Source organism: Melospiza melodia, chromosome 1 (genome assembly GCF_035770615.1).
Source record: "Melospiza melodia melodia isolate bMelMel2 chromosome 1, bMelMel2.pri, whole genome shotgun sequence".
NCBI lineage: Eukaryota > Metazoa > Chordata > Aves > Passeriformes > Passerellidae > Melospiza > Melospiza melodia.
This window is the reverse complement of record NC_086194.1, coordinates 30,699,503-30,725,005: the sequence shown is the minus strand read 5'-3', so window position 1 is coordinate 30,725,005 and position 25,503 is coordinate 30,699,503. Positions and strand designations below refer to the sequence as shown.

At 39.7% G+C, this 25,503-nt stretch overlaps 1 protein-coding gene across 2 annotated transcripts in view; it reads right to left on the bottom strand.

Annotated features, from left to right (window-relative positions):
• The window catches only part of HDAC9 (histone deacetylase 9), a 454,863-nt gene extending 452,436 nt beyond the window's left edge, over window positions 1-2,427 (bottom strand). For both annotated transcript variants that reach the window (XM_063152662.1, XM_063152693.1), the window contains exon 1: window positions 2,283-2,427. The gene's annotated coding sequence lies outside the window, so the exon portion shown is untranslated. The remainder of the gene's footprint in view (window positions 1-2,282) is intronic.
• Window positions 2,428-25,503: the final 23,076 nt, after the last annotated feature.

Here is a 25,503-nt window from a genome sequence, read left to right as displayed (position 1 = left end):
AATTACAAAATACATATGCCACTTAATTATAGTATTTTCTTTTTTTTTTCCACAGAAATAAATTCTAATAGGAACAACTGCTCTAAATGAAGCATGTACTGACTTCCAGCAGTGAAGACACTATTTCGCTTTTGTTTTTAAGCTGCTCTGGGAGCAGGAAGATGCTGGTGAACTGGAGATACACAGCAGCTTACAAATTACTGTTCCCATTTAGTCATGTAGACCAAGCTTCATTTGTGGAAAAGCAATTTAATGGAAAACCAAACACTACTGTTTTCAAAACTAACATTTTATAGTCAGATTCAAAACATTTGGGTGTATTAGACATTTACACAGACTTACAGAGGAATTTGACACTGAGACTCAGTGCTTTGGGTAGGCTTAACTATGGTGCTGGGTTTGCATCAAGTTGGTCACCAAGAAGTAAAATGGCATGTTTTTCTCTTTTTTGGAATTCTGAACTGACAATTACATTTTTGTTAAAAAGACAGCTATTTCAATATTTATATGAAGAAACTTGCACCAGTGGTACACAAACACGACTGACTGCAGCTTTTCTCTGGAGCCATGACATGTTTATTTCCAGTGTTTTGGATCACATCTTTGTCATGACAATGAAAAAGAGGCCTTAAAAAGTATATTATTTGCATCGTTCATGGTAGAAACTTCTATACATTTGAGACATAGCTATTTTACACAAATAACAGTGCAACTTAAGTGTATGAAGGGATGGAATTGCCTTCCAAGATTGCTCTGGTGTTATGACAGAGAACAAGCTGGCATCTCTTTCTGAACAAAGTAGGTGTTCCTGGTACAAAACACTTAGGAGCTGGGGCCACTGATACAGAAATGTATTGGACATGAGAGAAAATTCAGAGACACTAAGCAACAAGATAACTTCAAAAGATACAGGGATGTTGTTGCGGAGTAGGGTGTGTGGGGGGAGAAGACAGGAGCGGGACAAAACATTAGAGTAGGACAGGACATTTGAAAAACCTGAATGTGAAATACCTTCCTTTTTTCGTTCATGAGTTCTCATCACAGCTACAGGCCTTTGTGAGCTTGCAAATTAAATCCTGAATAACTGTCACAAAACTATTCTTCTGTCACAGAAAACAAAATGTCAAGGAACTAAAGCTGACAATGTTGAAAGACAAATGTTTAAAATTCCTCAGTTTCTGTGTCAGCACTTGTTCTGTGCTGTTTGTGACAGAAAATCTCAACAACTTTTGCATCAAAAATGCACATTCATGTATTTTCATGTCAAAAGGTCTCCACAATCCACCTCACCACTTCTTCAAAGATCGGCTTGTTTTAAATATTTGTCTACACTTAAATTCCCATGTTGTTTAACAGTGGGTTTAGACCTCATCAGAGCACTTAATATAAACTGCTGTGGGCTCGGGGTAGGTATTAAAAGATGAATATGCATTTTGTGCATTACAAGTAATACCTGGGGGTTTTTCTATAGGAGTGATAAGCATGAATGATTACTGATTGCTATTATGTTCCATTTCAAATCAAAACTCAGGCATTTTAGATGACTCAAAACAACTGTACCTTTGCTGGAAGCTACTTCCTCACGCCCTGCGCTGCCAGCCGGGAAGCTGCCGGCGGGGACGCACACACCGCTTTGGCACCGTGAATACAATTACACAAAATTCTGGCCACCCACCCGGCACGGGAACGGGACGGGACGGGAGGAGATGGGAACGAGACGGGACGGGACGGAACGGGACGGGACCGGGACGGGACGGAACGCACCCGCCTCCGGCTGCCGCCTGCTGCGGGCACTCCGACACGGGCCCCGCGGTGGTGCCCGAGGAGGGCGCACCCGGCGTCGCCCACCTGCTCGGGGCAGCTTCCCCGGCGCCCTCCGGAGCCCCGCGGTCCCAGCCGGGAGCTGGCAGCGCCCGCCGAGCTCCGGCAGCCGTTCTCCGGCCGGCACCCCGACTCTGCCGCGGCCCCGCCGGACGCGGGGCTCGCACAGGATCCCCCGGAGCCCGAAACGCACACCCGCCGGGCAGGGCGAGCGCTCGGGGAGCTGCGCTTCCACTCGCCCTCCCGCCAAGTAAAACTTGCTAGGGGCGGCCGTGTCCTCCCTGCCCCGCCACCTTGCCAGCCCTTCCAGGGTGCAACTTCCCGAAACCTCCCCGAAGGTCCCGAAAACACCGCCCCGGCAGGTCCTGGCGGCGGGACCGGCCGCCCCGCGCTCGCTGCCCGCCGCAGCCGGGCGGGACGGAGCGGAGCGGAGCGGAGGGGCAGCGGCCGGTGCCACTCACCTTCCCGCTGCTCCGCCTTATCTCTTGGCTCGCGGGCTGCAACTTCCAGCGCTGCCCCCAACTGCCATCTTCCACCGGAGCCGCGGGGGAGCGAGCGGCGCGGCGCGGCGAGGAAAAGTTGCGGCCGCGGCGGCGACGAGGTGGCGATTAAGTGGCGACGAGGCGGCGATGAGGCGGCGATGAGGCTACGATTCGGTGGCCATCGCGCCGGCGGGGCGAGCCTGTGCCGTGCGCGGCGGGCGGGGCGGCGGCGGCAGCTGGCGCGGGGCTGCGCGCTGCGATCGCCGCCCGTGGCGACGCGGGGAGGATTTGCTAAAAATAGCGGCTGGCTCGGCTCGGCGCGGCGCGGGGGGAGGCGGGGAGGCGGCCGGGCTGCAGCGCTCCCCGCCGCGGCCGCTGGGGGCCGAGCGGGCCGGGCCTCGCAGCGCCCGCAGCGCCGGGCGGGCTCGGGGCACAGAGGGCCCGGGGGCTGCGGGGCCCGGCCCGCCGAGGGACGGCTGGCGGCGGAGCCCGGGGTTATTGCACGGCGCCTTCCCGCTGGTGGCCCCGCCAGCCCTCGGGATAGGACACGCACACCTGCCAGCCCTGCCAGCCCAGGGACAGCGGGGCCGCAGGGACTGAGAGGGGACGCGCGTCTGGGACCGCACCGCGCTGCTGCCACCGCGTCCCGGCTTTCGGCGACACAGGGAGAAAGGTGGAACAAGCTGTGAATGTGATTCTGATCCCCTGCCACATCACAGCCCGGGATGACTGCACGTTTCTCTAGTGCTGCCTTCCTCTCATGGTCTTCTTATCAGCCTCAGTATTTCTTAGTATCTTCAACTAGAGGATGCCCACCTCTCTGAATGCACACTCAGTCTCTGGTAGCGATCAAGAGTCTCCAGAATTCTCTTCCTAAATCAGCTTTATACAGCATATGACACTTTGGTCAATGGAATCTCTCTTAGCCGCGTTTATTTCTAATCTAAATTGTTTGATAGATCTCTTCATTACTCAGGAAAGAAAGTGTCTCCTTTTATTTCTCCCCTTCCAGGGAAAGATGGGAAAGATTAGGAGTTTAGTTCTTGGATATCTAAGCAATCAAAAAAAAAAAAAAAAAAAAGCTGTCTTCTACCTAAAGTCTTTGGAAAATTCATGCTGCATTTTAATTGATTTTTTTTTTGAGATTGATTATATTTATTCTTTCTAGATTGTATCACTTTCAGATGTGCTTTTCTGAAACGAATGTTTCAAATTGATGTTTCCAAGACTGATGAAGAACTAGTTAAGCTAGAAAAAAGGTAAAGCTGCTAAAAACAGAGGTTTGGAATTTGGGCCTGAATGTCATTTATTGCTCAAGGAATAAAACAGATTAAAACTCAACTGTGGTAAGCAGTTGTTTTTGTGACCCTCAAAATAAATGTCACTTCTCAAAACTAGAAATAGAACTGTGTCTGAGTATGTTTCAGCTTGGAGAGGAATCTCATTATTTTGTTTTGGTTTGTGTTTTAGTTTGGGAGTCAGTTTCAGTGGAATTGCTGGCTGTTAAGGCATGGAGTGCCGCGTGACAGATCCAAGTCCAAACTGGCTAATGAAATCACACAGCACTGTTTCCTTGACAGATCAATACACTTCAAACTGATCCATAACTTTTGTTTCATTATATACTCTTGCCCTCTGTCTACTCAAAGGAAGCATTAGCATTATAATTAGGTTTCAAAAGACTAGTCACCATTCTAATGCTATATTGGGAACTCCTGAAATTTTATTGGAAAACAACAGGCATCTCTGAGACACCTTCATGTTTGGATACTGCTGTGCTTGCCCCACTTATTTCCACTCAGTGCTAACAAATATAATAAAGTGCTGGTGCATTGCAGTTTTATTCAACAGTCTTTATCTTGCTTTTGCTATATCTACTCATGCTGTTCCATTTCTTCATTATCTACTTCTAATCCTACAGACCAAAAAATGATTTATAGGCTTGACTGACTTGCTGGAGTGAATATGTGCAGTTCTTCATTCAAATGTAGCACTCCCTATGTTATCACTGTCTTTCTGAGTTATTACAAACATTTACTGAAAGTCATGGGGATGACAAAAGAATGTGCTGTGCCTGCATTATAAGCTTAATTTATAAAACTTGAGATGGGGTGCTGAAATCTTTAAAAGATTTTTATCCCTAAAAAGAGACACGCATCATCCTTGAAGCTTCATCTCTGCCACATTGTGAACTGGTGTCTGCTGACTTTGAAGGCTACAATGCCCTTCAAATGTAATTTAATTTGCAATAATTACTGGATGTTTGAATGGAAAAAACTTGCATATTTATCACACAGATCATTAGAATGGTCATTTTTTTGGGAGGGCCACAAACACTTTTGGAAACCACACTGAAAAAGAAGAATTGTCTTCTCCATGTTTCCTTACTTTACATAGTGCCTAGTGAAAGCACTAGGAGAAATAAACATTTTTTCTCTTTTTTTCCCCAGTCAAATAGAAACACTGAAAATACTGAAAACTAATATACATAAAACACTGTAACATTCAGTAAACCATTTGACACATATTTTAGTATGGTTGATACTGTAGAGAAATAGCTTTTGGAAATTCCATGCTTTCACTGGAAACTAACTTAGGTATTAAAAAGGCCCTGAGGTATAACAGCTGGTCAAGCAGTACCCAAGACACAGAAAGTGGTGAGCAATTCTCTCATTATGACACTGAAAGGGAACATGTAGGATGTTCTGTACTGTGTGACCATTAAAAATTAAGTTGATATACAGCTATATCCCTTTCCAATAAAGTTTGTAAATCATCATTTCACAAAAAGTGAAACCAATCAAGATGAACAGAAAAACCCTTGGACATTTAACAAGACCAAACTGAACTTCCAATGTACACGTGCTTGTTTAATTGTGGGTCTGAGTAAGATTATTTTACTAAAAAAAATGCATTAAGTCCTTCTTTAAAATTTTAAGATTTGTCTTCCCTAAGAAGACCATCAAAATTTGGTGAGATGAAAGGGTGTAACTTATTTGTGATGTCTGTTAGACTGAGAATTAGTTAATAGCTCTTCTTTTGGGTGCGTCTTCCAGTCTTTTAGCAAGTACCTTGCTCAGTAGCTCATAAAACTTTTTATGTGTTTTAGATAGGGTATAATTGTTGATTTTGTTTACAGAAAGTGGTTGAGTATTTTCCTGGGAAAAGATCAGCCATGTAGCTGATCGGTTTTACACAATTTCTAAATAACTTCTTAACTGCCACAGTTAATTGCAATCTAAGCAAATTAACACAGATGCCAACATTTTGAAGATAATAGGATTTTTCAGACTAACATTAAAAAAATTATTTTATATATACTTAAATGTCTTATGATAATATATTTCCCACACGCCAGAGATAATTTAATGTGTGATTAGCTCTTTCAGTGCCTGGGCTTTCAGGAATGTGTACACAAACCTACATTCAACAAGACTATTCAAGTGGTTAAAATTAAACATGTTATTACACATTTGTTTTAGTGCCAGGGGTTAGCCAATATTTGGAAATTTGTGGGCTTTTTTAAAAAACATGATAAAATCAAGTGGTGTTTGACCCTGACCTATTTGTATGTGGAGGATACAGATATATCTTGTTCCTGTGAATGCAGCAAGTCATGAAATGAGTGACCATACTGGTCTGCTCACTCAAATTGCCAACCCTGCACACAGCCATGCCCCCAAAGTGGTTCTTTTACTCACACAAGCAAGGGTGCTTAAGTGCCCCTAATGCTGTGGTAAGCAGCACAGAGCTCACAGTCGTATGAAAAGGGGATCTAAATACAATGCTTGGGTGTCTGTTGAAAGATTTCCCATTAGTTTTTGAACTAATTGGAGCTGAAGCTGAGTCCTGTCCTTGCTTTCCTATACTACTCTTGATCCTGAATCCTCTTCTGCCCATAGCATAAACACCTCTGATTGTTGCAGTTTTGTCTGCTTTTTGTCCAAATTATTTTTCCCATTTTCGATGTTGCCTAACTATCTGCACTTTGTTTTGAAGACACTGGTATGTCCCATCATACTGGTGCAAGGGACCCCTCAGTTATCCTAACCCTGCTCTGATCTCTGACCTTGTCTTCTACTCATTCTGAAGCAGGTGCCTTTCTCAAAGTCATCTGACAGTAGACTCCAGTGATGGTCTTATCTGGAGTCTTGCTCAGGGAGAGCAGAAAATTCTGTCACTCTATCCCTGTTTACATATTCGTGGTGTTTTCTTGCTGTCTCCTTGATATTCTGATGTCCTTGCCTCTTCCTGGCATAAATATGTACAGTTCCAGCAAAAGAGTGCATTTGTATTCACACCTTATCTTGACTTACAGACTGAGCACCTTTTTCTGTCTTATGCTGATCTCCAGTTTGGAAGGTGGTTTGTATTCTTTGCTGTTACTAAGCTAGCAGGCATTAAAGTTTTCTTTACCTGTCCTGAACAAAACATGGATGGAAGGATAGATCACAACTACATGAGGAAATGCCCACAGATTGTAAATATATCTAGCTTATAAAATTCCAGATGCATTAGCCTTTGCAAAAGTGCTTAATAATTGCAAAAATAAAATTACTGGCCTTTGCACTTGATGTGTTCTGTTTGTTGCTCATAATCATTGTTGGAGGGTAAAGAATGTTATAGAGGTGTTTTTCTTTAGTTCCTAACAGAACAAACTCTTTTGAAGTTGAGAAGAGGAACTCTTTGGGAAACATCCTGTCATTAAACCTGTCCAGATAGTGCTTGTTCAGATGGATGCTTGTGTGAGGTTTGGTTATGCATTTATTACAATTAACTGTAATAACAGATAATATGTGATGCTGAATGAAAGAGTGAGTCTGAAATCACACAAATCTTCCTCACAGGAGTGATTCATCAGGTAGGATTTGTTTTGGCTTTCTGATTTATCTTTTTTTTTTGTTATTATTATCCCACGCTGTGCATGGATGACAGAGGTGTGATGGGGAACAGGCAGAAGTTACTGCTGGGAGCTTTTGTCAAAAGCTTGATGCAAGCAGCCCGGACCTGATGATGATTCATTGATGATCAAGTGCAGCAAACAATTCCATGAGAGTATCTGAGCAAGCCATTTCCTGGGGTACAAAACAATTTGGTGACATTATTATTCCTTCCTGTAATTTCTTCTTCTGAATTGCTAATTTCCAGTATTGTTTCTTGCCTGAAATTTCACAGCGTAGTACCAGGGCAGTATGAACCATGATGTTCACAGAAAGAGAGCTTTTCCTGCAGTTTTCAGCCAAGAGAAAAAGTCCTGGCTTTTCAGACAGAGATAGACTTCCATGATAAGGAAGGCTATTGGTAAAATAAAATTTGACATGTAACTGCTAATCTGGTGGAAATGGAAGAGATGGGCTTAGTCCCCTGTCTTTTATGAACTTTTGCAAATGCAGTCTGCAGTTCCTGTTTACAGGTATTACTGTCAGGCTGTGTAACTCCTCTTTCAATTTAAGGTAGGGCCAACAGACACCCTACAATTATCAGTTCTACTTGGCAACAGCCTTGTCAGCTCTCTTTTGGTGTTCATGTATTATCAATAAAATAACACCAGTCTCTGGAAATGACCAGTTCCATTTACATTTCATCATCTGTTGAAAGGAAAAACGTTTGTGACTGAGTAAGAGAAGGAAGGAGCTGTCAACCCTGTTTTGTGATTACTGCCCACAAATGTTCTCACATTTTGCTTTAAGAAAGTGTTCTGACAAAAATATTAGCACTAATAGTACAGTATACATATGTTCTCAAAGTATAAATAGTGCAACTTCATCTCATGAGATAGCTCAGGGCTCTATCCAATGACTTTAATGAGGTTTGAGGTTGCTCAGCACCTCACAGCAGATGCTCAGAGCACCCCAGGAAGGTGACATGGAAATCATGTGAGGTGGAAAGCACCATCCACACTCATCCAAGCCAATGGGAGTCACAGAGTCTTGATGCCTGCAGCATCAAACCTTTCATTCTCCAACGAACGCAAAATCCCATTTTTTTCTCTATCACATACTCCAACAGATGCATCCTCCAAACCACAATATGGATTGGCATCCTGCTTTCAGAGAAGTGAAACTCTTTTGCCCTAACTTAGGTGACTGCATGCCCTCAGCTCCCTGCTCAAGCAATAGAGAGAAATAGTTTCAGGGAACAACTTTTCATTCAACTATTGGTGCTAAACACATCTGCAGTGTTTGCTGTGTATTATTCAGTCTTTACAGGTTTCTTTTATATTACATTATGTCTTACAGGGGAGTTTTCACCAGTCAAGTGGCCAGAAAAAAAATCTTATTTGTAGACAACCAAGGAGACACATGTCCACCCTTACATAAATTCTGGATTTGTAGTTATTAGTTTACAAATTCATGTGCCATCAAGGTGATGTAGTGTGCTCAAGAATATCAAACAGATACTCCTTCTAAAATTGTAGTGTTTTGCAGTCTTAACACTACAGGATGAAGTGGACATCAACAATACTAATACATTCAATTTAGAGACATTGATAGGGTCCTGAAAAATCTAAGGGTGATTTCAGGGGAAGAGTCAGGAATGGGATTTAAAAAGGGGTTGACTTTTACTTACAAAAAATCCTCTTAGTAATTAGTCAGTTTCAAATATTCCACTCTGGTTTTTTATGTGTCCTCCACAGTTTCATTTTTTTCTTTTTGATCAATCATTATGATTATTATCTCTCAGCTACAGAAATTCAGGGAATGCTGCTGAAAAGAGCCTACTATTTCTTTCTCATATAACTGAATAACTTTGTTGAGGTCACTTTAGTGAATGAATTCCCAGTTTCTGAAAGCTTTCACACAATCTGTTGTACCCTAAAGAAAAAAATGTACTTGTTCACTGAATACCACCTATTCTGTAGGAGTGACATATTCTACATTTTGAAGTCTTATAAAATTTTTGTGTTAATGGTTATTAAAAAATTATGCAGTACAGTGTAAGATCTTACATACATAAATATTAATATATATGCACACCTGCATATGATCTTTAGCATATAAATCCATATATCTCATATTTATACATAAGTATGTATAAATGTATGTATAATATTTAAGCATGAACATACAGATATGGTCCAGGTTATAGCTGAAAGCTACCTCTTCATTCCCCTACACAAAGTGAAAAATTTTATCTCAACTTCCTGCAGTCTTTTTATTGTATAGAAAGAATTCATTATTATAACAAACTTCACCTGTACATAACCTTTGAAACTCCTCCTATTCCACTGAGTCACAGTACTAGAATTATATAAGAAGTAGACAAAGGCTGTTCTTTTTGGATTTCTGTCTTTATGTAAAAGGGAGAGGAACTCTGATCTCTGCCCTAAATCTTTTCTGCATACAATGTAGCTACTACAGAATATTCAGCTATTTTAAAAAGTGAGACTAATAAAATATTAGTAATATTATTTGTTACAGAATTCCTTTAACATACATGTTTATTTGTGTAAGTCTGTTCAAATCAAAAGTGTTATGACATTTTTTCTTGAGGGTTAAGACCATGCAGCATAAGTAATTACTATAACCAAAAGTCTAGAAAATCTTAAACTCACCTATTAAGATTCATATTAGGTAAGAATTGACTACTTTAAAATTTTTGATTTATTTACTGTTATTTGCAAAACATAATATGCTGTTTGAGGGCCTGTAGTGACACAGAGTCCCCAGGTAGGTGTAAAGGAGAGCCACTTTCTTCCCAAAACCTGGCCTTTTTAAGCATTTAGCCAGTTATCAGTTACATAGTTTTAAATCATAACAAACATGGTTCAACCAACCACCGTACACCAGTATGAACACACAGTGGTTACATAATTTGTTTCTCTACCTTTAATTCAGCCGAGTCACTCTCTCATAGTCCTTTTCTGCTTAGCTGATTTTGCAAGGCCTTCCTTTTCTAAGTTTATACCTATATGCAACAATAATACATACATACTTCTATGTGAATGTGCTGCCTATATATGACATAAACTGTCAAAGGTGTTACTATATAGAACAAGTATTATCTTGGTTGTCGGTAGCATATATGTAAGACAAAATTTGAGTACTCTATTTCCCAGTTTTTCTCTCCAAACCTTGCAAGTTTGCATTTGTGCAGCTTCTTGTTTAGGATGCAATGCATGATAAATGTCCATTCTCTGGAGAATGCCACATTTTGGTCATTTGCCAATGCCTCACAAAGGTACTTGTGCATTTTTTGATGGTTGTTTCATGTTCTGATACTATGATACCATTAAAATTTTGGAGTACAGACAGTTCTTGGCACAATAAAAATCTATGAGGAAACTACTTCATTATGATGACTCAAACCCATTTTGTCTTTAAAGGTGTTGTACCGGTCAGCAATGACCAAACTTTTGATTATCTTGAATTAAAAAGAGTTTTTTTACTATTGTATCCTATAAAAACTGTCATGCTATTATAATTCTGTGTCTGTGCCTGTAGCCATGGCTGATGTCTGGCAGGATTTAGTACAAAGCTAAATACTGTCAGCACTGCTGAAACAGAATGATGAAGCATTATTCCTGGTAGCAGATAAAGAATGGAAAATCATAGAATTGTAGAATCATAGAAAGGTTTGAGTAGGAAGAGACCTTAATGATCATGTTGTTCTAAGCTCCCTGCTTTTGTCATGGATGCCACTCACTAAACAGGTTGCTTAGGGTCCATCCAACCTGGCCTTGAACACTTCCAGTGATGGAGCTTCCACAATTTTTCTGGACAACCTGTTTCACTGTTCCAATTTCCAGTGCCTTGCCACCCTCCATAGGAAAGAACTTCTTCCTCATATCTACTCTAAACCTAGCCTCATTCAGTTTAAGGCCATTACCCCATGTCTTATCTCTACATGCTCTTGTACATAATCAGTCTCCAGGTCTCATGTAGGTCCCCTTTAGGTACTGGAAGGTGCTTTAAGGTCACCCTGAACCTTTCTCTTTACCAGATTAACAAATCAAACTCTCTCAGCCTTTCCTCTTAGGAGAGGTGCTCCAGCCTTCTGGTCATCTTTGTGGCCCTCCCCTGACTCACTCCAACACGTTGGTTCCTTCTTATGTTGAAAGTGTTACATTTCCCCTGTTCCAATCATTGACAACTTCACCAGACTGCAACAACTTCTCAAATATGATGCACAGTGGCATGGTCACCTAATCTGTCTGTTCTGCCAGGACCTGCAGAGACATCTCATCAGGTCCCATGGACTTGTGCACCTCCAGGTTCTTTACATGGCCTTGAACCTCTCTTCTCCTACAGCAGGTGGTTCTTCATTCTCCCAGTCCTCCCTGTCTTTGGTTTCTGTGACTTGGCTGGAGTGGCTTGAGCACTTGCCAGTCAAGACTGAGGCAAAAAAAGCCGCTGAGTGCCTCGGTCTTTTCCATCTGCCCATTCAGAATTCAAGTAACCACATCTCCAGTTTCCATCTGGTAGGGCACGTTTTCCCCTGGTCCTTCTCTTATCACTGACATACCCATAGTAGTTTTTCTTGTTGTCCTTGATGCCCCTGGCCAGATTTAATTCTATCTTTAAATCTATTGGTTTTCCTAACCTGATCCCTGTCTGCTTGAACAATTTCTCTGTATTCTCCTCAGGTTCTTTGTCCATACTTCCACCCTCGGTGGGGTGAGTTTGTCCAGGAGCTCCTTGTTCATCCATGCATGTCTCCGGGTGTTTTTTTTGAGTTCCTCTTTGTTGGGATGCATCACTCCTGAGTTTGAAGGAGGTGATCCTTATCATCAGTCCATGCAAAAATAATTTTCTTTAGAACCCCATCCAGTGCCAATAGAGCCATCTGAATCAGAATTATTTTTGTACATGTAGAAATGAACTTTTTTAGCAGAAACTGAGGACTGGTATCAAATTTAGCATCTCAGTGCTTCTTCATATTATTGACTGTATCTGATTGTTAATGAAAAGTGATCAGTAATAGTCCCTGTAAAAATATACAAAATGTGTCAGATCTGCTTGTGACACCCCAAACAGTGACCAATAGAACAACTCAAACCTGGTTATCTTTGGCAATCATTAGGTCCAAAGAATTTGCTGATTTCTCTTTGCTCTGTCTGAACCAAATCATCCAAACCATATTTTCTGATGTTTTCTCAATTGCTTTTTACCTTCTCTTTACCTGAAATCACCCAGAAGCATCGTGTTATGTTGTTGGCCTTTCCCTGTACACCATAAGAAATGGCTGCTACATTTTTACCCAAATCTTGCAAAAAACTAACCAGCAAATCATTAGCATTTCATTGTATACTGGACATTAATATCTTACAATATCTTACATTCTCTGGAAGTTTGGCCCAGTGCTTTGGACAGTGATGAAGAAGCAGATTACCTGCAATTTCAGGTAGCTTTGAATGGTAGGCTGAGAAGCAGCTTTCCAATTCCAGCTGTCAGCAGCTAGAGTGGGAGGAGATATCCAGTCATTTCTTCGATACAGAATGATGATCTTGTGATTTATACCAAGTCCTTTCAAATACAGGAACATAGAACTGAGCACCTAAATCTACAGTTTTATGTTTTTCTGTCTTATGTCAATGAAATACAGTGACTTTAGCTCAGATCATTTTTCTTATGATTTCATCGTGTGGTTCACATAGAGCTTGCCAGAGACCAGATGTGATTCTTCACCTTTCAGATTTCTTTACATAATGGAGGGCACCTTATGGACATAGGGGCTGAGGTCTCCCTGGGACTGCAGGCTCCTGGGGATAAAGCTGGGGCAAGTGGAGTTGATGGCGAGCTCTGGCAGCACAGAACAGCATGGTTTAAAGGAATGGGAACAGCCTTATGGGTTAAAGGAATGGGAACAGCCTCCGAGGCAGCTGAAATGAGGTTATGGTTAGGCTGAGGTGAGCTCCACGGGAGGGAAGGCAGTCAGTAAGGCTTGGTATTGCCTCCAGCAGCCTGAAAATAGAACAGGACTGCCACACACCTGTGTATTTAATTTTGGTAGCACTAACTCCAAGGAACTTGTACCCACATGGGTTGTTTTTCCCTCTCATTGAAGAATACCATCTTGATCCATGTGGCCTCTGTGACACTCAGAGCAGACATGGTGACAGAATGGCTCAATATCCTTTTCCCTCCTCAGCATCAACAGCAGTGTCATTAACTGGCGTATGTGGTTCTCTAATGTAAGAATTTGGAGGTCAGGATTTTGAACAGACCCGGTACAGAAATACCTATATCCCTCAGAAGTGAAAGATCTATTTGCCTTGAAGAAAAGCCATTTATTAAAAGGGTGCCCTAAAGTGCTTCCTTCTAAACATGAATGTTTTGTTATTGCATTTCAATTTTTCCTAGGTCCAGTCAATGGCTCCCTTATAGACATTATTTGAGAACATGTTGGTTGTTTTACCCTGATAGGATATTTTTTCCTTATTTTTTAATGTAATTAGAAATATGTGAGTAGATATAGGAGAACAAGTCTCAAACAATTATAAAGATTATAATCCTAAAGATTAGTTTTCTGACACTAAAAAGAGTTGAAATTGTTGGCGCTTCTAATTTTCTGATAAGCTTCATAACCATCAGTATTACTGCCTAAAGCTGTAAAATTAGATGGTGTACTCCCATAGCAGTCCAACAATGAGATTACTTCTGAAGTAGTTAATTCTTCTTTTTTTTTGTTGTTATTTCTGAATACATACATGCAAATATGACATTTCCTTAAAAAGAGTCAGAAATGTTTCTTGAACAGACAAACATTTTGCAGTATTTTATTGCTAACCAGGATTCATGGGTTAAATGATGGTGGAGAAGAGACATTGTAATTTATTCACACTTATAGTCAGATAGATAGAATTTATTCACATGTAGTAAATTAACCCATTAAGTCAAGCAGAAACATACTAGCTCACCTGAGTAAGGAACTGAACAAATAAAAAAAAAATGTTGACTTGTTACATTTCAGTAGTTTATGAGCAAATTAATTATCCATACCTGAGACATCCTGTAAGCTTTTACCCTCTAAGATTTTTTCATACAAGTGAATAGAAGGGAAGATACCTGGGAATATATATGCCTATTCATGAAGAGCTCTGAGAAGCAAGATGATGGTCCCTGTTCTCAAAGCAGTATTTGAATAGAGTATAAATGAACCAAATAACTCGGTTGTTTCCCAAATGAGGTAATAAATGCTGATGTCTTGGAGCACAGAAACAGGAAATTTATTTTCACATTTGTGAAACAGCAAGCATTTATTTGAATGAATGTCATTAAGGCTAAGTGAATGGTCTGTAACCAGACAAAAACAGGAGAGCAACCCATTCAGAATTCAAGGACTTAAGCTGTATCACTCAAGATAGAATCTCACAAATATTCTTGAATATTTTATGATCTTTAGGAATGAACACAAGTTCATCTATATGCTAGTTACATAACACTGTCACTCTTATGAAAATAGAAAGTGCTAAAACTTCAGCTCTGCAAAAGGTATAGCTGCCCACAGTGTTCCAGTTTATGGGTTCCAGCCTCCAACGCAACGAGCACTTTGGTCCTGGTCCAGCAAACAACTCATAGATCTGCTTAACAGCTTGCACGTGAGTAACTGTCTTATGCTAAACTGCTACTACAGCTAAATAAGAGAATCACAAGGTCCTGATATCATAGATTACATCTCTTCCTCACTGTCTCTATGAAATGTTAGCTTTACACTTACCTAATTCACTGGGGTTTTATACACCACCATTCATAAAAGTTAGTCTATAATGTCTCATATTCCAGTGAGAGAGGACTACAAAATGGATAAGCAGAATTTTTTTTTCCTCTTACCAGTTTCTTCCAGGAGGAGATGCTTTTGGGAGCTCAGAGAGGTGCTAAAGGAGCTGCCTTCTCTCCATTAATGGTATATAATGCAATGTATGCTGGACATCACCTAACTGAGATGTTGCCTCTCTCTTTCTCACCTCTTTATCAGCCTTTGCAGAAAGGGTGAATGCATAGCTTTTCACTGTCTGTGCTGGTTAGCAGGTTTAGGCAGTGGCAGTTGACAAGGCTTATGCTGTACTCATTGCAACATTGAGGCTGCTCCAGCATGCTCACCTTCAGAGCTTCCAAAAAAGTTCTCTCTGACCCAGCCAGGATTCTAGCCCATGAAAATATGATTCCTCTTACCTCTCTTTTCCCCACGCTGTTTGTCTTCTTACCATCAAAAACATTTTGAAATCCACGTCAGGTCTGGCCTTTAATGACACATGAAGCAGTTTGTCATCACATGAATTGTGCTTTGTGATGCACAGTATTATTACTAATACTTCATCAACATTTTGCACATATCACATGATGAATGTGGGCTAGTGCATTATCCCATTTTCTGTGTGCATCATGAAGCTGCTCCCTTCAATTAGCATAGTTGCAATCTCAGTTATTTGCTTTCTTGCTATCTATCCATCCGTGTATAATACGACACATTTCTTACTCTCATCTCAGTATGAAAACACCAAAAGAATTCTTACATCTCCAGAGCACCGTAGGTTACTTTTTACCTAAAACAATGTTCCGATGGCTGTCACAAAGAAAGTTAAAGTGAAATGTCAAAAGCTGTAAGGATGAAAAGCTGCACATGGTAGATACAAGATTCAGTGCACGGCAACTCCCTCTTAATAAACAAGCAAAGATTTATTGGAAGGAAAATTTCCCTGCATTTGAAATTGAACTGCCAACCATCCACATCCTACACATAACTGTCAGAAAGGATGTCTAAATCTGTCCTCATTTATAACATGTGTTGTGACAAGATTTGACAGACTCTGAAAGGGCTATAATTGCCACCTAAACATCCAGCATTTTGTCAACTGCGATCATGTTTAGAGAAAGCATTTATTTCACTTTAAAAAAGCTAGCATTTTTTCTTTCTTCTGAATGAGATGACAGATTTTTTATTTTTTTTTTCTTTTCTCATTAGGGGTTGCAAGTCAGATTTAAGGATTTTTTTTTGTTCATTTTTTCTTTTCGGTTTTTTTTTCCAGTGACAGGAGTTAGAACTTTCAGACTAAAAGAATGATTAGCTTGAAGAAACCAATAGCAATTTAACAGAAAGTATGTTTACTGACACCACTGAAAATTTCTGAATGTCAAACTGGTTTTGATAAGTACCCTTCTGAATATGACAACATGAACTGAGGTCAAAAAGGGGGAAGAGTACCCCAATATTTGGCATTCTGTTACTCTGGATAAATGTTACATGGTATTAATCTGTGCATATAGTCATTCTAACATGACCATAAACATTTGTACAAGATAGATATGGGAACTATTGATGATATGCCCCCATCGTGATGTGAACTGTTGGCTTGAGAATTGAAAGAACATTTTGGATGAGGGAAATGAGACCTGTCTCTTGGGCATTAACAACCCATGTAGTCAGGATTGCAACCAATGCATAACCAATTAACTGCCCTAATGGATCAGTAGTACACAAGCTGTTACCAGGTCTATGACTAAATTGTGCTTTCTTGAAGCACTGAGCACTAAAACTCCCCACTGCTACAGTGAACACTCCCCAGCAGTATTGCTTCAAGTCACTCTGGCAGCATACATGGCTCTTCTGTGTTTATTCACAAAAAACAAACCAGCAATCAAGTTTTATTAACAGGAACATTGACAAAATTCAACAAAAATCTGTGCTTTGGAGAGTGTGGTTACTAGAACTGCTACTTTTTCATACATGGTGGCTGCAGTGGAGACAGCAGAGCTGCATAAAGAGAAGTCCTGGGGATTCTCAGTCCTGACCTGCTCGTTCTTGCCTGGCCTGCCCTTGCCAGGTGCCCTGTTGGTGAGAACTGCTGGTCACCTGGCACATCTGTACTGAGCAGTCACGGGGCTTTTGAGGAAGAACATGGTAAAGTCTTCCTCCGTTAGCTAGAGGGGTCAATGATGTGCTAAACATTTCCTCCTGACTGGAGTTCGTCTAAGAAATTGATTGGGAAGCCAAAAGAAAAAGATTTGCTGGGCAAGTAACAGCACAAGCCTGCATTGAGTAACTTTCTCCACCTGTTCCATTCTAATTGCAAGACTCCTACACATTATATTCTTTAACTGTCAGTTCAGGGTCTCTTAATCTCAAGTTAGAGCCATTACTGGTTCCTTCTTACACATTAATTTGCCATAATGGGTGTCCACAGCAATGCCACACTGCAATCCTGAACGAGAGGTAGGATGGCCTCACCCTAGGCCACCTGTAGTCAATCTAAAGCTCAGTTTCAGATCAAACAACTCATAAAGTAATAATCTGACACCAAAGAGTCAGTTTAGAAACAGGAAAGCCTCACAAACTATTAACTGCTATTAGCCAAATGCATTTCCTAAAATGTGACTGAGAAGGACAATCCAACATCTCAAACATCCACAACTGTAGCGAGGCATTCGATACAACATCAGATGCTTAAAGGAAGAAAACCAACTGATGCCTCTATCAGCTTTTATGAGTTTACACTGAGATACTGACAACCAGTACATTTCCTTGGGAGTATCCTTAAAAAATGGAAATGTGATTTCAGGAAGAAAGTAAGCAACTGATTCAGTTCTATCTGTTTATCGGATCGATTTATGTGGGCATACAAAATTACTACTTCAGGTTAATTTAGATTAACTTAAAGTTAATATCTGTCCATAAATCAGACTCAATTGAAGAAATTAATAATGAGGGTGTTGTGTGGGGTTGTTTTCTTTTCCTTTTGTCTCAGATTGTATATCCCTTATGTGCTGAGAACTTCTCAACATTCTTGTGTTGCAGTGATGTTCCTTGCTTAGCAAAGCCAGTCTCCTGCCTACATAATCTGATTCCCCTGTTGTACATAATGTAACAGAACTTTTAAATTCTGCCCCTGAGTGGCTATCGGGGTCAATGGATCCTGGAGGAGAAAATATGAGAAATAAAAGACAAATTGAGATACTGACATTGTGATCAGATTTCCAGCAGCTCCAAATGCCTTTGCAGCTGGAAACAGAGGGGTGTCTCAGGTTTTGCCAGATAGTAAACTCTTCCAGAGAAACTGTTTCATCCTCTCTCCATTGATCTGTACTATGCAGCTTGTAAACACTAGCATCCTGAATGACCTAAAAAATAAAAAGCGGTAGAGGGAAGTTGGAAAAGAGAAATCCTAGTACAAGAGGAGGGAATGTAAGTATTTTCTGTGGGATGATGACAAGAAAAAATCACCTAGGACCTCAAGATGTCTGTGATAAATGCAATGCTGAATTTTCAGCAAATTCAAATTGAATGACAGAGCCCCTTTGATGTCGGGTTGGAATTTATGGTCAGAAGTATTATCAACAAATATCTATAAGGACAATTGAAAGCAATGTTTTTTAAAAAAGGAGATATTTTAGAAATTTTAAGTAAGTTGCCTTTATTTTGGAAGGAAGGAAAGTTCTGCTCTCTACTGGTAAATAAAGAACAACTTAAAAATTTGACTGAAGTTTACATTTCTAATCAACTGTAACACCAGTGCAGTATAGTAATTAAAGAAATCATTGTTTTTTTCACTCTGTCTTTTTGTTTTTATGATTGCTATGTCTACGAAATCAGACAGTATCTAACCTTGCAGTGGGAATACATCCAGGAGATGACAGCAAACAGGAGTTTTTGAGCTGTTCCTTCTGAGAACATTCCCACACCTGACTTTCTGTAGGTATGCAATTAGTGTTGAAATGTAGATCATACTTCCAAACTTTTCCAGATGCTAATTTGGAATTGCCTCTGGGGTACCTGTGTCTAGTTTAGCAAAGCAGAAAGATAAACTCCTAGATCTGTGAACCTATGCAGCCAGGTCAAGGCGCAGAACAGAAAAGATCCTGCCTATCCTAAAATATCATCCTCACTAGACCTAAATAAAGGGGTTTGAAGCTAAATGCTAGCTTTCATCAAAACTTTGAGTACATAGATATGAAAAATGAAAAGAAACCTTTAAAAATTACAGTGAAAATTCCATTCCCTACTCCAGGGGAGTTTTAATTATTTAGTATAATGTCTATAGTCATTAACATCTGCTAGTGGCTGTCCTTATGTTTATGTGCTACTCCACTGCCAGAGATTTTAGTAATCAGTTTTTGCATTTTGCTCTTGAGATCAGAAACATATTATGCTGTTTTTTTCTGAGTCACCTTTTCCTTAATACTGAGCAGCAAACATTTGGTTGTAAAAATAAGACTAAAATAGCTGTTTTGATGCTCAAATGGATGGAGTTGTGCAGCTTTGAATGCTAATAAGCTGTAGGTAAAGAATGTTCCCTCTTGTGGGAGTTTGCTCAAGCTAAAAATAACCAGCTGACCTGCCCTCATCACAATAACATTGTGGAACTTGTTTCTCCTTGAGTGACTGAGGAGCAGGCGACATAGCCATACATTTTAAGAAAAAAAGAGGCTGTTTCTCTCATCTACAAGCTGCCTTAATGCTGGAATGCCATTATTTATGCATCTGATGGGAAACCTGCTTCATGAATTCGTACATAAAAATCATTCAAACATAAAAGTCAATTCAGGAACTCTCCAATTATTCTTTGTAAGAAAACACCGCTGTATTATTCGTGCTTTGCATGCTCTTGTGTTGCTATGATACAGAGATGCCACCTTTAAGTGAAATGGTGCCAGCAGGCTAATGGCCACCAGAGGAGCACAGAGGACCTGCCTTCAGCCCTCTGTCAGGAGGGCTATGGGAAAGTTTGTTTTGGTGCTTGTCAGAGGCCTCAGCTGAATGTCCTCGCAAGAAAGATTCTCTATGTGAGATAGAGAGCTGATCTTGATGGAAATGGAGGGAAAGGTTTGCTCTCTAGTCCTTACAAATGTGCTGTAGAAGAGCAAAAGAACTGGGAAATATGTCAAAAAGACAACAATAACATTTTCAGATTCAGAATGGGCCAACAATAGATTAACAAGCACTTAGATGAAAACATATCTATCTCAAATGGCTATGTTGTTTCTCAATTATGTTTGTTCCGCATTAATTCACTCATTAAATGACTTAGATACTGTTTGAGAAAAGTTTTACCTTCCGTTTACTAATTCAACTGCAGGGAATGCAGCTGTGGTTGTTTATTGTTCTTAAAGACAGTGATGTTTGTGTTCTGTGGCTATAAAAAGATGACTGTAAAAATACACAGGCAACAAATTAATTCTGTTCTGCAGTTTTTCCCTCTAAGATTAGACTATTTATTTGAAAAATAGTTAAATGGATACAAGAGTTCAGTTCATCTTTATCACATGCTCAGGGTTTTATGAGAAAGGCAATAAACTGGAAGTGAGTATTTTGAATGCCCCATGTTACCAATATTAAATGTAATGCATTTTGTTTTCTATAAAATGCTATATGTGATGGATTTTAGAAAATAAAATAGTTATCACAGAAAAATAGATCAGCTGTGCCTTGTCAGACTTGAGAGAGATTTTACTTTATTGTTGCTCTCACAAACCTCTAAAGGAGAAGCTTACACAACCTCCCATGACATCTATTTTAGTACTTAGTAATCCTTACCACAAGAGTGGCCTTGTCTAATTTAAACTTTCTCTGCTGCTGCTTTGCAGAAGGGCTGAGGCAGTTTGGTGACTCATTGTTACCTACAAAAGGAACAATTCTTTTTGCCTAGCAAAAAGAAAAAGACAAACCTCAAAGCCGCTATCTGACCATGTAGCCTCTATGCTGAGTTTCTGGGAACTATGAGATAATCCTGTGCAGACCATCAGCTTAGAAAGCATAACCCCTACATTTTAGTTGGGTTCAGATTGTCTGCACACAATTTATGTATTAATTCTGTCTTTGCTAATATAGAACACAATTAGTTTACTGATGGCAACATAACCACCCACCTTGTTATATGAAAATAGAAAAAGCTGTTGGTAAAACAACATTAAAAACTCATACCTCAGTTGTGGTTTGAAGCACTGAAAAACTGTATATAAAGAAAACAGAATTCACTAAAAATAATTACCGGCTGTTCTTCTGGAAAATTGCATATGGATATTGGAATTCCTTGTGTAACTTCTTCATTCCCCAGATTCTCTCTTCCCATTGCTCCTTACAGTCACCATATATGGAGACTCCAAATCTGCATTTTGCCTAATATTTTGGATTCACTCAGGCACCCACATCAATTCCCTCTGAGGTATTTAATGTCACACATATTAAATATTATAGAGAATATTAAATTAAATGCATCTAATTAAGCCTGTAATCTCCAATATATTCTTTACTGGATAACAACCTGTCCTGTCTGGATCCTCTGTTTTGAAGGTGATAAGTCTTTGACTTCTCCAGGAATAATTTGAAGAGAATCTTCTCTTTCCCCTGTTCTCCAGGAATGAGTACATTCTTACGAGCACCCTCTCTCAGAGTTTAAGTTCCAGACTCCTTGAACAATCACCAGTTCACGTGAAGAATAATTAATTTCTTACCTCTTTGCTGTAGTCTTCTTCATATTTGTCTGGTTGTCTAAGTGTCAGTGTATGAATTTGTAGACCACAATATTTTCTGAACTTATCCTACTTCTGTGTGGATTTTAACAGCTCTTCTATATTTTCCTCAATAACAGTCTCCAAGCCATTCAATTTAATTAAGAATCATAGTTTCTAAAATCAATTATCCTACACAGAGTAACTGTCAAGTCTTCAAATACAAATCCCATATAAATACATATCTTTCTTCAACTTTTCTTGAATTGTACTTGCTTCACATAAAACTAACTACCTCTTTTGATTAAATATGACTTATTTCCTTCATGTTGAAATGTCTGTTTTTCCTAGAATGTTTCTGCACTCTTCTTTGAAGACTGGGATTACATAAAGTCACTGGCATTTTGATTTTTAAATTTAAAAAGTGAAATTATGATCCTGGCCCCTCATGCCTAATAAGCCTTCATTCATTCAGAGTCAATAATAACTGCTGAAGTTGAGATTTTTTTCAAAGGAATTTAATATACAAATTTGTTCCAATGTGACCTCTGAGGAGAGAAATTACATTACTCACATATTCAACAGGATGTTCCTGCGAACATAGCAAGTATAAGAGGGGCTGAATGAAGGAAAATAAAAGGCTGCAGATTTTGCAGTTCAAAGTATACTTTCTTGTAAGTGACAGACTCCCCTTGGAAGTATCACAGTCATACACGGTCTCACATACAACACAGAGCTCAACAGGCTTCGATTTATTTATATGAACAAAAACATTTTAAAAGCTGTAAACAAGTAACCTGATACAGTAATTAGTCATGCAATATAACATTGCTCTTCCATAGTTTATTTTCATCAGTCATATCAATCACCACAGAGTAGATGCATTAAGGGTGTTCCAAGGTTAAAGCAGATGCAAAATTATAAATTGGAGCCATAACTTATAACCTGAAAAACTTTTTGATTTATAATTCTGAGACAGCCTGTTGTAGGTTTCAGCATCAGCTTAATGTGAATCTATTTCCTTTTTAATCAGTCCGTCTTTGATCATGGTGATGTTTATTTTGCATTAATTTTATGTGCCTTTGGAGATAATGTAACTGTGATAAAAGCCAATTAGTTTTGCACCATCAAGAAGGACAATGAATTGTGACTTGGCAAAACAAAGATAAAATTAACCATTTGCCTAAATGGTACCATTCATTGTTGTTTTCTCAGAAGGCTTCTGCTGTAATGTTCAGCTCCATGAACAAAAGAACTCAGGATAGGCGAGTTTACCTAAAGTAAAACACATTCTGAAATGAACACTACAGGAATGTAGCAACACTGCAGTAATCCAATGTGCATTTTCCACAAGACATTAGATCTGTCTTGTGTTTCACACACAGAAGATTGTGTTTCACACACATGAATAAGTGATGCAGTGAGGAATAAGCAAGCAGTTCGGTTCTTGTGGCTAAGGCTTTTCAAATAAGTAAATTGAATTGGGTGGGGAATGCTTCACACCAATCATACGATGTTAAACAGGGGCAAGATCCAGATTCTGCAACTGGGACAGGGCAGGTGTACAGACAGACTGGGGAATGAGAACCTGGAGAGCAGTGCCAGGAAAGGGACCTGGGGGTCGTGGTTGATGTCAGGTTGAACACGAGCCAGCAGTGCCCTGGCAGCCAGGAGGGCCAACCCTGTCCTGAGGGGCATCAGGGACAGCATGGCCAGCTGGGCAAGGGAGGGGATTGTCCTGCTCTGCTCTGAGCTGGGACAGCCTCACCTCGAGTGCTGGGGGCAGTTTTGGGTGCCACAGTATAAAAAAGACATTGAACTGCTAGAGAGTGTCCAAAGGAGGGCAACAAAGACGGTGAAGGACCTTGAGGGGAAGCCTTGTGAGGAGCAGCTGGGGGCACTTGGTCTGTTCAGCCTGGAGTGAAGGAGACTGAGAGACCTCATTGCAGTTACAACTTCCTCACTGAGGAAGGGCAGGCACTGCTCTCTTCTCTGTGGGGACCAGTGGAAGGACCTGAGGGAATGGAGTTATTATATCTGAGGAAAAAACAGACCTAAAAGGAACCATAGGTATGCTGAAACAGAAGATCAGAACTCAAATTCCTATTGAGAGATTAGCAGAGAAACATGAAAAGAAAAAAAAAAAAAAACGATAAAATACAATTACAAAAGTAAAAGTACTATGTTTGGGCAAGAAGAGTACAAAAAACCAGTATTTCAGTTAAGGTAATTTGAAACAAGAGCTAAGAGTTATATCCTATTAGAAAGTGAACATGAGTTAGCAGATTTCATGCTGCTATGAAAAAGCCAAACATCACACTAGAATCAATTAACAACAATAGAGACTGCAGGAGACCTGGCACAATATTCCTGTCCTGTTCACATGGATTGATTAGATCACCTCCCAAGGTTGCATCCATTCCTCTTTATAAGCTGCCAGAAGCACTGTTACAATACTTGCTTTATTTCAGAAAAAATCACTTTCCTTTAAACCATTGAGATGCTGATTTAAGGTTGAAATTTCCAGAAGACCTAAGTACCCAACTGCTACAGAACTCAGAAAGGTTTGGATGCTGATGGTAACTGAGCAGACTCTATAAAGTGAGTTAAAATGTTCTCATAACTAATACTTGAATTAGCTCAGAGATTATTTTTTTGTTAATTACCTCTATTTGTGATTGATTGCTGCAGCCCTCTTTACCACACAGATTCTTCTCTTTTGGGAGTCCACATTTGCTTTTCTGTAAAGGTAATAACAACTGCATTTTGATTGGAATTGTATTTCTCTGATAACTCCCACTGCTTCAGAGAGACATTTCCACCTCTCTTTATATTCTGTATCTAAAACAAGGAATACTTAGGGCCATCTTTATTGAAACAGCTGAATTCTCTCATGTTTCAAATATTTTTTATTGTTCTAAAGTAATACTTTGGAACCAAATCTGTTTTTCAAACAATCTTTTAATTTTCATGTATAAGAAACTTCCATATCTTTAAAATAGCCCTTAGACATGTTATGAGCCTAAATTTTTAAGGAAAAAATTTAGTCACATTTCATAGCAATTATAAATACAAATCATCAATCAATCATAGAAACAAAAAAAAATAATGGAGAATCAATCTACAAAACTATTCTGTCTAAATAAAATTGTCATAATTTCAACTAATGGGCAGGTAAGATCTCAATTTCTTATTTTCATGGCAGAGAACACAGGATTACATGCAATGGATATCCTAATGCTAAGAGCAGTGATCTGTACAGAAGATAACACAGCATAGGGTTTCTATACTGATGTTTAAAGCAGAGCAGAGAAAGCTGTTTCAGGTTATAAAACTCATTTGTTCTGTCAGAATACAGGCTAATTTTTTCTAAATTTCATTCAGAGACATGGAAAATGAGTCTTCTCAAAGAATGAGGCTTCCTATTAACACATTTGGAAATCTACTTGAAGATGTGCACCTCTGGAGGAATTCTGCAACATTGGAAAAGGTACAGAGTATATAAAATTTTTAACAAATGCTTTGAGCAAGGGGAGAATGAGAGAAAGATGGATACTTGTTTTATTGACTTGAGCTTAGTTTACCTTTCTGACTGTTTATTTCTGGTTACTGATGACAAGTTTCCAACATGCCTCTGTAGTAGTATGAATTCATGGAGTTAACAGAATATGAGAGGTAGGGAAGAAAGTTTAAACTGCAGAAGAGCATAAAATTAAGTACTGAGTTATTTTAAAGCAATTTGTTTTTCCATGGAAATTTGTACCTTTCCTAGCTGGCTTCTTTAAAAGATAATTTCATTCTGTTTTTCATGTAGT